Source organism: Apodemus sylvaticus, chromosome 15 (assembly GCF_947179515.1).
Source record: "Apodemus sylvaticus chromosome 15, mApoSyl1.1, whole genome shotgun sequence".
Classification (NCBI taxonomy): Eukaryota; Metazoa; Chordata; class Mammalia; order Rodentia; family Muridae; genus Apodemus; species Apodemus sylvaticus.
The window spans coordinates 21,681,463-21,693,579 of record NC_067486.1 but is presented as its reverse complement, the minus strand read 5'-3'; positions in this window follow the sequence as shown (position 1 = coordinate 21,693,579).

Genomic DNA, 12,117 nt, shown 5'->3' with positions numbered 1-12,117 from the left:
TGCAGTAATAGAAACCCTGACTAAGACAGGTATCTTTGGCTTTTCTCCATATTAACCATGTCTAGCAACTGAGGGATTACTTTGAGGGTGTACAGTGGAAGGGTATATGGTTCATGGGGTCTATTTAAAGGATGTTTTTATTAACAGGGTTACGTGGGGGAAAGTTTAAATGTTAGTATCTCCTGGTGTTTTAGAATAAAACTTGCGGCAAACTTTGGAGTCTAAGGCTATGGAAACTTGATGCACATTGAATGAAGAATGTTGAATTAATGCAGTAGCAAACCTGAAGGAACAGGAATTCTTTATATCATTTGAATAGTCATTGTACAAGACTTCTCAAATGGAAGACCTTTCTGAGAATCCTAGGGGAAGGAAATGAGTAGCAGATATTCGTCCTCAGAGACCCCCCAGGGTAGTTGGTAGACCTGGAACATATCTACAGGTTACCTCTGCTGAAAGTGAACCTTGTCCAGAGGATGCTGCATCTCTATGGCTAGACACAGGAGGCAGGGAGAAGTGCACATGGTGTGTAAGAGTTGCATTGTGCTCTCTTTGGAAGTAAATGACTAACACTGCAGGCAAGTGTAGATGTCATCTTGTCTGTCTATGGAAAATGACAAAGGTAGAAATCAGCAGATTCAAATATCCAAAGTCTCAAATTTTGTGATTCCCAATCCAATCAAAATATTCAATTTCCTCAGAAAGTAATAGCACAGACTAAAGCTAGACAAACATAGTATAGATACTAAGTACTGAAATCTATGTACTGAATAAATGATCTTTGGAGGTTGAAAACTGAATTTTAAGTTCTTAAATATTTATCATATTTAGCCTATTAAATGTACTAATGAAGATACATCACACATCCACATTAAATTAAATTTCTTCTGATTCTTAATTTCTCTATTCCACATGTAACATTCACAAGTTCTAAAAACAAGACTGGTGGACCAATACTGTGCCTAACTCAAGGATGGTTTGGGCCTATAATGTATCCAAAAGCAGAGCTTAGAAGGTAGTGGGATATCTGATGGGGGCGGGAGTATGGGTGAATCAGAGCTCCAAATGAGCTCCCCAAAATGCACTTATTCTCAGAATAGCTACTGATTTCCTGGCAGAGGGCAACACGTAAGTGGAACCTAAGCAGAGCCACACACACAAAGAACAACAAACAAATGATCATCAAATTTAGCTTTATCTAGCTTGTTGGATGGATGGAAGGATGGTTGGATGGATGGATGGATGGATAAATGAATGGATAAATGGAGGGATGGATGGGAGGGTGAATAGATGGACAGATGGATAAATGCATAGATAAATGGATGAATGGATGGGTGTATAAATGGATGGGTGGATGGATAGATGAATGGATAGATGGGAGGATGGGTGTGTGGGTGGGTGGATGGATGGATGGATGGATGGACTAATGGATGGATGAATAGATAGATGAACAAGTTTTACTAATGACATTGAATGTTTTCCACGTTAGATGAGAACTCAGATACAGCTTAAATATACACCAGCATTTTTTTATTTGCAGGTAAACTTGCAGATGTTCAAACTCTTTGTATATTTTCTAGATTGTAGACATTTAATACGTTTGTTTCCTTCTCTCTTCCTCTATCTGCCTAACGCTGTGACATTCCCACTGAAAAGCATGCTTCAGCATTTTCGAGCTGGCATTAAAGATCTCCTCAAATGCTACCACTATGTCAGTCACTGTCAATTGTCCAACTCTATGGCCAAGTATTAACTTTACTTGTTATTATTGCCGGCATAATTACAATACTATGTGTTTCTTGTTACTGAATATTTCTTATGATGCATTCTGCCTTGAAAGGCTTTTCCCACTTTCTCTATAGCTCTAAACCACAGCCAAGGATATTTGCCAAAGCCAATTTTTATCATTCTGCCAAACTTTCACTTTTGATTCTTCTGACAGCTTTTCCAGTGACATTGCCTTTTAAATCTAGATAAAATTGTTACATTTTCCTCTGAACTTCCCTGAGTCCCGGATTTCCAAAAGTTTATATGACTTCACTTCTCCAAATATGATTCTCAAGTACACATGGAAAACAAAAATGTCACCCCCTCCATGGCTCTGTAGGACCAGGGATATGAGAGTTGGCCCCACTACTCGAGTAGGCAGCATGGGAGAACTGGCCCCAAGGGCAGGAGAATGGGAAATCGGGCACCTTACCTTGCTGGGGCAGCGCAGCAGAGCTGGCCCTGGTGGAGTGGGTGAGGGCGAGCTGATCCTGAGGGCTAGAGCTGGTGAATGAGAGAGCTGACCCCACTCCTTGCTGGTTGCAGCACTTCGGAGAACTATCAGGGCCAGTGCTAGAGAGCTGGCTTTCGTGGGGTGTGTGTGTGGGGGGAACTGGCCCCAAAGGCATAAGCATGGGATAGTTAGTCTATCCCTTGCCAGCTGTTACAGGCAGTAGAGCTGTCCTAATCCCTCACCTGGGCAAAGTAGGAGAGCTGGCACTGGTGTTGACCAACTCAACTACCGTTCAAGCCCAGATCCAGGGTTATGAGTTGGCCCACCCTAACATCTACCTCATCTATGAACTCCTGGAGCAAGTAGATCCTGCAGATCTTAAGACACAGGATCTCCATGACACGGGACCACAACAAGGATATCAAGAGAAGTTCCAGTGAGGATCCAGTATTAAAAGTGTAGCAGAAACTAGAAGCCTAGAACCAGACCATTGACTCACTGCAATGAACATTTACAACTAAAGCTGTCTGATTCAAAGGGTATACGGTGGCACAAACCATGACATGCTGCAGCTTCATGGTAAGATAGTTTTTCAGGTTTTGTTTGCTTGTTCATTTTTGTTTGGTTGGTTTTGTTTGTTTTGTATGAGGGTGGTTTACAAAGGCAGAAATATGGGGTGGGGAGATGGATGAGATTGGGGTGCATGATGGGAAATTCACAAAAAATGAGTAAAAAGGTTTTAAAAATGTCTACAACATTTGAGAAATGAATGATTGTGTATGTATTTACACATCCCCCCACACATACACACATATGACATGTGCATATAAGCATGTTATGTGCATACATGTTTGTTTATTCATATACCATTGTCTGAGTCCAGCATTTAACTCTCAACATTTATGAGATAGATAATTTTGCTCTAGATGGAGTGCATGCTATCCTTAAAATATTGGAGAAAACAGTAGAAGCCACAAGGACCCTCTCAGGGCCCTTTCCTGCCATTTCCCCCTGAGGTAGGACATAAAAGCTGGAAAAGAGTTTCTGACTTTTCCCCAAGGCAGGAAGTAGGACTCTTCTGTTCAAGGCATGCTTCTGATAGCTGGTACAAAAATAAAACCATGCCTATCTTTGAAAATGCCAGGATCCAGAAAGGGGATGATCGAAGAGGTTGGGTAAGACTCCCCAGTCTGTTCTCTTTAAACCCATGTTCTTCCTAGCATATCCCTCTCTATGTCTACCTTTTCATTAATCCTCCCACTAACAAGTACACAGGTTGAGCATGGTGGAACACGCCTTTAATCCCAGCATTTGGAAAGAGGAGACAGGTAGATCTCTGTGAGTTCAAGGCCAGCCTAGTCTACATAACAGGCTAGCCAGTGCTAAATAGCGAGACCCTATGTCAAAACAAACCAACAAACAAAAGAGAAAAACACAGGTGTATACATTTTAGGGGTGTCCATTTTAGGGGTGCAATGTCTTCATTTCCTTAATAAGTCTACTTTATACTATAAATCTGAACATAGCTATAATGTATCTTATATACATGCCATCATTTAATTCATATTAATTATTTAATGCACACAATTACATCATCCCATCTATTTTAATACGCTAAGGGAATTAAATGGCCAGATACTAAGTTCTTCAAAAAGAATAAGGGTTCAGTTCACTAGAAGCTTGTGGCCAGCAGCCTTTTCGACCTGCACTGCCTTCTCTTCAGCTTATAGCCTTCTGCCTTTGAACTGCCATTGAAGACCACTAGAGTAGGAGGTTCAAAGTGCTTTCTGTGCGGCAGCATCCATTTGTGCCTGTGCCATGACCTTAGGAATCTCAGTCACCACGGGAGTGAAGTCCTCTCCACAGACGCATGCAAGCCTTTGAAAATCACACTACTTAATTTTATAACCTGCTTGACTGTTCCCTTTGTCATTCCTAGCTTATACTTTAGTATGGTTTCTTAGCTAACTATGTGTTGCCTTTTCCAAAGAAGAGAGAGTCCTCTAGTGGCCACAGTGAGTTCTGTTTTGTAGCCCTCATAAAGAGAAGAGTCTGGAGAGTGAGCCTTTTAATTTCTAAGAGCTATGAGAGTTGATGATCTGGGAGGAGCAAGGAATGATGTGAAGCAGTAAAAGACACAGGGAAGGATGACATGATGGCACACATCCAAGACTTCTCGTTCCGATGCTGGCGGCAGTCAGGGGATTTGATGAAGCCTTAGAGACTTGTAGATGTGAACCACCGACTATTCAAGATCTTCCTGATTATCATTAATGATTTATGACCGTTTCCTCCTCCTTGTTCTCTCAGATCATTTCTCACTTATCCACACTGCTTTTGGACCACACCGGTGAACTCGCCTACAACTGTCAGACCCAAATGAAGCCTACCCTTGCATAATCCTACCGGGAAGTAGCTAAGGCAGAGAGAGTCTGTTAGCATTATGTTTGTATTAAAAAAGAATCAAGAAAATACATTTGCATTTCTGGTTCCCTGCTTTTTTTCTCCCCCTCATTAGATGGAGAGAGGAGGATCATGGGGTCATTTTTCTCTCTTTAATTCTAATGAAGCAGCTGGAGAGATCAAAAAATCATTGTGCACAGTCAAAACCAATTAAAGGGAGAATACCAGCAACCTGCAATTATCCATATTTTAAAAAATGATGCCAGAGATTTAATTGGATAAATAAAAGTCAGCCTGTATTCCAGTAACAATTTGCCTAGTAACTCTACTGTAGACATTTTCCCAAAGAAACTACTGTGTCTATTTTTGGTGTCTTGCTCCGTTAAACCTAAGCGCGTGCTTCCGACATAGTGGCCAGGCTGAAGGCTCTTAGGATGGGGAAGAGGCCTGAATCCTATGTCTAGTGCCCAATGTGACAATCCAAAGTAGAAAACAAAATTAGCCTCCATTCTCATGGCCTTAAGGAGGCAGGAACCAAATGTAATGGATGAAAATAATCACTTATCTAAGAACTGCAGTCATTGCTTACAGAACATTGTTCCTGTGCTATGGTGATGAATCACTTTGGGAATCAAAGTGTTGCCACATCGCCTTTCAATGCAAGTAGACCACACAATGGTGGGTCACGTTCTACTTTAAACTCTGGGCGGTTTACAGAACGAAAAGTTCCCCTGCCACCATGTATTATCTTTCTGAGACTGTCACACCTCTACAATTCCTGAGCATTCTACTCAGAAAGTGTCACTTTGGCATAGGGATTATTTTGAGGAACTAAACAAATAAAAACAAAACCACTAAAAACAATAGAGGCAGGAACAGTCTACACCAAACCACGAGTTTTCTCTTTCTAAAACACAGGAATTTTTGTTGTTTATTATTATTATTTTTTTTTTTTACTGAGGAAGCCACCATTCTAGACATGTGTCCTTCTCTAGTGCCACAGGCCTGTAATCTGAGTACTGAAGACAGGAGGATCCCAAGGTTAAGATCTGTTTGGGCTACAGCGATCTCTCTCTACTATCTCAGGAAGGGAAAGTCTTTTAACAACTCTGAGCAATAGAGATTGTACTGACTTAAATCTGCATAATAAGGTAAACTAAAAAAAAAAATCTATGTCCTTTGTTTTCCAGACTTTCCTGACTGTTTTTCCATATTTTTCTCCCATCCTAAAAGTCTAAATTCTACCCACCAGTCTTAGTGGTGGATTTCTCTTCCTCACAAGCGTCATGACCAAGAAGCAAGTTGGGGAGGAAAGGGTTTATTCAGCTTACACTTCCACATTGCTCTTCATCACCAAAGGAAGTCAGGACTGGAACTCAAGCAGGTGAGGAAGTAGGAGCTGATGCAGAGACCATGGAGAAATGTTTCTTATTGGCTTGCTTCCCCTAGCTTGCTCAGCTTGCTTTCTTACAGAACCCAAGACTATCAGCCCAGGGATGGCCCTACCCACAAGGGACCCTCCTCCTTTGATCACTGATTGAGAAAATGTCCCACAGCTGGGTCTCTTAGAGGCACCTCCCCCACTGAAGCGCCTTTCTCCGTGGTAACTCCAGCCTGTGTCAAGTTGACACACAAACCCAGCCAGAACGCCATTCCTTTGAGTTTTGTATCTGTGATCAGTCCTGCAAACGTAAAACATGAGCTGATGCCATAATAGACTTCTGCTGCTGGGGTGAGGGCGCAGGGGTTAGGAATGTTTACTGCCCTGGCAGAGCACCCTGATTCACTTCCTTGAAGCTCACACACATCTAGAGCTCCTGCTCCAGTGGATGTGACATATGCTTCACTCATCCACAAGCTCTTTGGGGGGGGGTTCCCCCCGAGACAGGGTTTCTCTGTGTAGCCCTAGCTATCCTGGAACTCACTCTGTAGACCAGGCTGGTCTCGAACTCAGAAATCCGCCTGCCTCTGCCTCCCAAGTGCTGGGATTAAAGGCGTGCGCACAGCCACTGCCGACGCTGCCGCCACCCCACCGCCGCCACCACCACCCAGCTACAACCTCTTTACACACATGAGCTACACATGCAGTCACTCACACCCACATTACATAAAATAAGTAAATATTTAAAATGAACACATTTTTAGTTTAGTTTTTTTTCTTATGAATCTGGCATTGGATTGTGTCTTATTTCTATTTTCAGACAGGGACTCTGTATGCCATTGTGGTTCTAGCTTACTCTGCAGTCAAAGATGATCTTGAACTTGTGATACTTCTGTGGTTACCAAGCCTTTGGGTGCTGCGATTATAGGTATGTGCTACCAGTCCAGTTTATGTAGTTCTTGGGATCAAGCCCAGGGATTCCTGAATACCGAGCACACAAACCACCAGATACGCTAAAACTACAACTCTGGTATTAAACAGTCTAATTTATGAGTTGGACAACTGTTGAGATCAAGCTACCTGAAGTTAGCTCAGCCTGTAGAAAAGAATAATTTGTTTTCATTTTTCAAGCTGGGCTTTACCCTAGGGGTCTCTGTTTTACAAGAATCTCTTGTTTCCATTTCAACAGAGAATAAGAACTCTTAGAGTATTGGTGGACTCGATATAACTATAGCATCTCTCAGGCATCGTCCATCTAGCACAGAATGATAAATGACTTGATCCTGGGGATAGAAAAGGAGGTGCCCTGTAAGCTTATCAGGATGAAGTGAAACTGCAGGGCTACATGGGTACATTAAAATGATATTAGAGAAACCAGGCTTGAGAACTTACCACACTTGCTAGACCAAGGAAAAAGACATAATTTTCTTCATTTAAACTGCAAAAAGTGATTGACACCTAACACGGTGGTGGCATCGCTCTCACATTTAATTGTCATCTGATATCTCATGTGTGTGTGTGTGTGTGTGTGTGTGTGTGTGTGTGTGTGTGAAGGACCACAAATCAGAGGATTTTCCAAATATCCCTATAAGCGTCTGCTTAGCTCCAACCCCACTGCTGATACAGCATACTCTGTCTCCCAGCTTACTCACTCATCTGGACCTGGAATTGAGTTTGCGTGTCCTGTTCTCAGGTCTTCTTCAGACTTTCTCAGCTAGGACAGTTTTGTCCTCAAACCCTACTCCAGCAGCTACAACATCTCTCTCCTGGCACTGCTCTGTTCCTTATCTTATCAATCCTCAGCCCACTTCTGAAATCCCTTGAACCCTACTGAAGCTTCTTTAACTTGTATTCATCCTATAAACACACACACACACACACACACATGATAGATAGATTTAGATATAAATAGAATAGTTGCTGTGTGTTGTATGATCTATGACATAATAGCTAATATTAGTAATTAAGACAGTACCTGGCGGCGGCGGCGGCGGCGGCGGTAGCAGTGGCTGCTCCAGCTGAAGGGCCATCAGCAGTGGAACCAAGGCGACACAGGGTCCAGTTAGGCCCTGCGCCCACGACCACTGACCTTCGCTGACCAGCCGGGCGGCAAGCAACTGCGGTTCTGCGGAGCCTTTCGCTGCACGGAAGCCACTTCAGAACTCGGCTGCCCGCCAGTCAGGAGAGACTCACCGCCATCTTGATCCCGGGCTCCAGAGATCAGTCAGACTGAGGTACACAAACATAATCCTAGGCCCAACACCGCAGGGGTCTGAGCCAGACGGGCGTTGGCCTGCACCCAGGCCCTGGGCTGTTCGAGTGGCCATCGGGGCGCCAACCCAGCCAGGAGTTTTTTTTTTTTTGCCCCGGCCGGTGCACGCGCCGCCATTTTGCCTACAGGAGCCAGAGTGCTCGGGAGGGCAGAGACTGCTAACAAGCGTAGCCTGAGGCTAACAAAACGGGGGTCTAGGCCCCAAAAGGCACAGGACTGACCCCAAGAACTGGGCGGCTTGGTGGGCCATCTGTGTGTCAACCAGCCCAGGAGGTTATTAGCACAACAGACTCTCCCGGTGCTTTCGCGGAGCGCGGACGCGCACGCCCGCCATCCGGGTCACCTGGCGGACCCAAATAACAGACATAGCCCTAGGGGAACTTTGCTCGGACCTTGGCCTCCCAGGCGTTTGCCTGGACTCAGGGCCCAGGCGACAAGGCTAACCTAGTGTGCGCCAGCCCGGTTGGGGAAATCGGCTGCCCAGCGGAGTGAGCGGAGCACAGGGGAGGTCACAGCAACATTCACCTTCGGAGCTCCCTGGGGGTGCACACGGGTTCCACCTGGTCCACAGACACAATCTGGGGCAAGGCCTCAGGCAGAAGCCCCCAGCTCAAATCTCTCCGCTTCAGATCAGCCTGGGTGGCCGCCACATCTCCAGGTCCCTCAAGAGGCTAGTGGGGGCTTCCGGGCGGCCAGCTGGGAAAAGTCGGTGTGCTCCGATAAATCCTGCGGGCCCCAGCGGGAGCCTTCAGGTGCCTGCTTTGGGATCTGAACAGCCTGGAAAACAGCACCCTGTCTACAGGCAGTGCAGAGTGTAAGCTGTGCACCAGAGGCCAACGGGGAAGGGGCAGCTTGCACTGGTGAGTCCAGCACTGACAAGACCAAGTAACACCAGTGAGAGCTAGATGGCAAAAGGCAAACGCAGAAACGTCACTAACAGAAATCAAGGCAATATGGCAACATCTGAACCAAATTCTCCTCTACCAGCAAGTCCTGGATACCCCATCACACCAGTAAAACAAGATTTGGATTTAAAATCACTGGTCATGATGCTGGTACAGGAACACATGAAGGTCATTGAGGAGAAAATGGATCAAAAGTTAGAAGCCCTTGCAAGGGAAACACAAAAATCATTGAAAGAAATCCAGGAGAATACAAAAGCCAACAAGGAGGAAATGCAAAAAACACTTAAAGAAATACAGGAGAACTTTGCTCAACAGGCTGAGGTCATGAAAGACGAAACACAAAAATCTCTTAAAGAAATACAGGAGAACTTTGGTCAACAGGCTGAGCTCATGAAAGAGGAAACACAAAAATCTCTTAAAGAATTACAGGAAAACACAAACATGCAAGGGAAGGAGCTAAGCAAAACCATCCAGGATCTAAAATCAGAAGTAGAAACAACTAAGAAAACTCAAAGGGAGACAACTTTGGAGATAGAAAGCCTTGGGAAGAAATCAGGGGACAGAGATGCAAATATCAACAACAGAATACAAGAGATAGAAGAAAGAATCTCAGATGCTGAAGATTCCATAGAAACCATGGACTCAACAGTTAAAGAAAATGCAAAGCGCAAAAAGCTTGTAACCCAAAATATCCAGGAAATCCAGGACACAATGAGAAGACCAAACCTAAGGATTATAGGCATAGATGAGAGTGAAGATTTACAACTTAAAGGGCCAGCAAATATCTTCAATAAAATTATGGAAGAAAACTTCCCTAACCTAAAGAGAGAGATGCCCATGAATATACAAGAAGCCTACAGAACTCCAAACAGACTGGACCAGAACAGAAATACTTCCCGTCACATAATAATCAAAACACCAAATGTTCTAAACAAAGAAAGAATACTAAAGGCAGTAAGAGAAAAAGGCCAAGTAACATATAAAGGAAGACCTATCAGAATCACAGCAGACTTTTCACCTGAGACTATGAAGGCTAGAAGGTCCTGGGCAGATCTCATGCAGACTCTAAGAGAACACAAATGCCAACCAAAACTACTATATCCAGCAAAACTCTCAATCACCATAGATGGAGAAACTAAGATATTTCACGACAAAACCAAGTTCACCCAATATCTATCCACAAACCCAGCCCTAAAAAGGATAATAGGAGGACAACACCAATACAAGGAGGGAAACTCCACCCTGAAAAAAGCAAGATAGTAACCTTTCATCAAACCCAAATAAGTTAAGCAATCAAATTTAAAAAATAACGTCAAAAATGATAGGAAGTAACAATCACTATTCCTTAATATCTCTTAACATCAATGGACTCAATGCCCCAATAAAAAGACACAGACTAACTGACTGGATACGTAAACAGGACCCTACATTTTGCTGCTTACAGGAAACACACCTAAGGGTCAAAGACAAACACTACCTTAGAGTAAAAGGCTGGAAGACAATTTTACAAGCAAATGGTCTCAGGAAACAAGCTGGAGTAGCCATTTTAATATCAGATAAAATTGACTTTCAACCCAAAGTCATCAAAAGAGACTCTGAGGGACACTTCTTGCTGGTCAAAGGAAAAATACAACAAGAAGAACTCTCAATCCTGAACATCTATGCTCCAAATGCAAGGGCACCCTCTTTCATAAAAGAAACTTTATTAAAACTCAAAGCACACATTGCACCTAACACAATAATTGTTGGTGACTTCAACACTGCACTTTCCTCAATGGACCGATCAGGAAAACAGAAACTAAACAAGGACACAATGAAACTAATTGAAGCTTTGGACCAATTAGATTTAACTGATATATATAGAACATTCTATCCTAAAACAAAAGAATATACCTTTTTTTCAGCACCTCATGGTACCTTCTCCAAAATCGACCATATAATTGGTCACAAGACAGACCTCAACAAATATAAAAAGATAGAACTAATCCCATGCCTCCTATCTGATCACTATGGAATAAAAGTGGTCTTCAATAGCAACAGAAACAACAGAAAACCCACAAACACGTGGAGATTGAACAATACTCTACTCAATGACACCTTGGTCAAGGAAGAAATAAAGAAAGAAATTAAAGACTTTTTAGAACACAATGAAAATGAAAACACAACATACCCAAATCTATGGGACACAATGAAAGCAGTGCTAAGAGGAAAACTCATAGCCCTGAGTGCCTCCAAAAAGAAAATGGAGAGAGCATACATTACCAACTTAATGACACACCTGAAAGCCCTAGAACAAAAAGAAGCTATTTCACCCAGGAGGAGTAGAAGGCAGGAAATCATCAAACTCAGGGCCGAAATCAATCAAGTAGAAACAAAGAGAACCATACAAAAAATCAACAAAACTAGGAGCTGGTTCTTTGAGAAAATCAACAAGATAGATAAACCCTTAGCCAGACTGACCAAAGGGCACAGAGAAAGTATCCAAATTAACAAACTTAGAAATGAAAAGGGAGACATAACAACGGAAACTGAGGAAATCCAAAAAATCATCAGATCCTACTACAAGAGCCTGTACTCAACACAACTGGAGAATCTGGAGGAAATGGACAATTTCCTTGACAGATACCAAATACCAAAATTAAATCAGGACCAACTAGACCATCTAAACAGTCCCATAAAGCCTAAAGAAATAGAAGGAATCATAGAAAGTCTTCCAACCAAAAAAAGCACAGGACCAGATGGTTTCAGTGCAGAATTCTACCAGACCTTCAAAGAAGAGTTAACACCAATACTCTTCAAACTATTCCACAAAATAGAAACAGAAGGAACACTACCCAATTCCTTCTACGAAGCCACAATTACGCTGATACCAAAGCCACACAAAGATCCAACAAAGAAAGAGAACTTCAGACCAATTTCCCTTATGAACATCGAT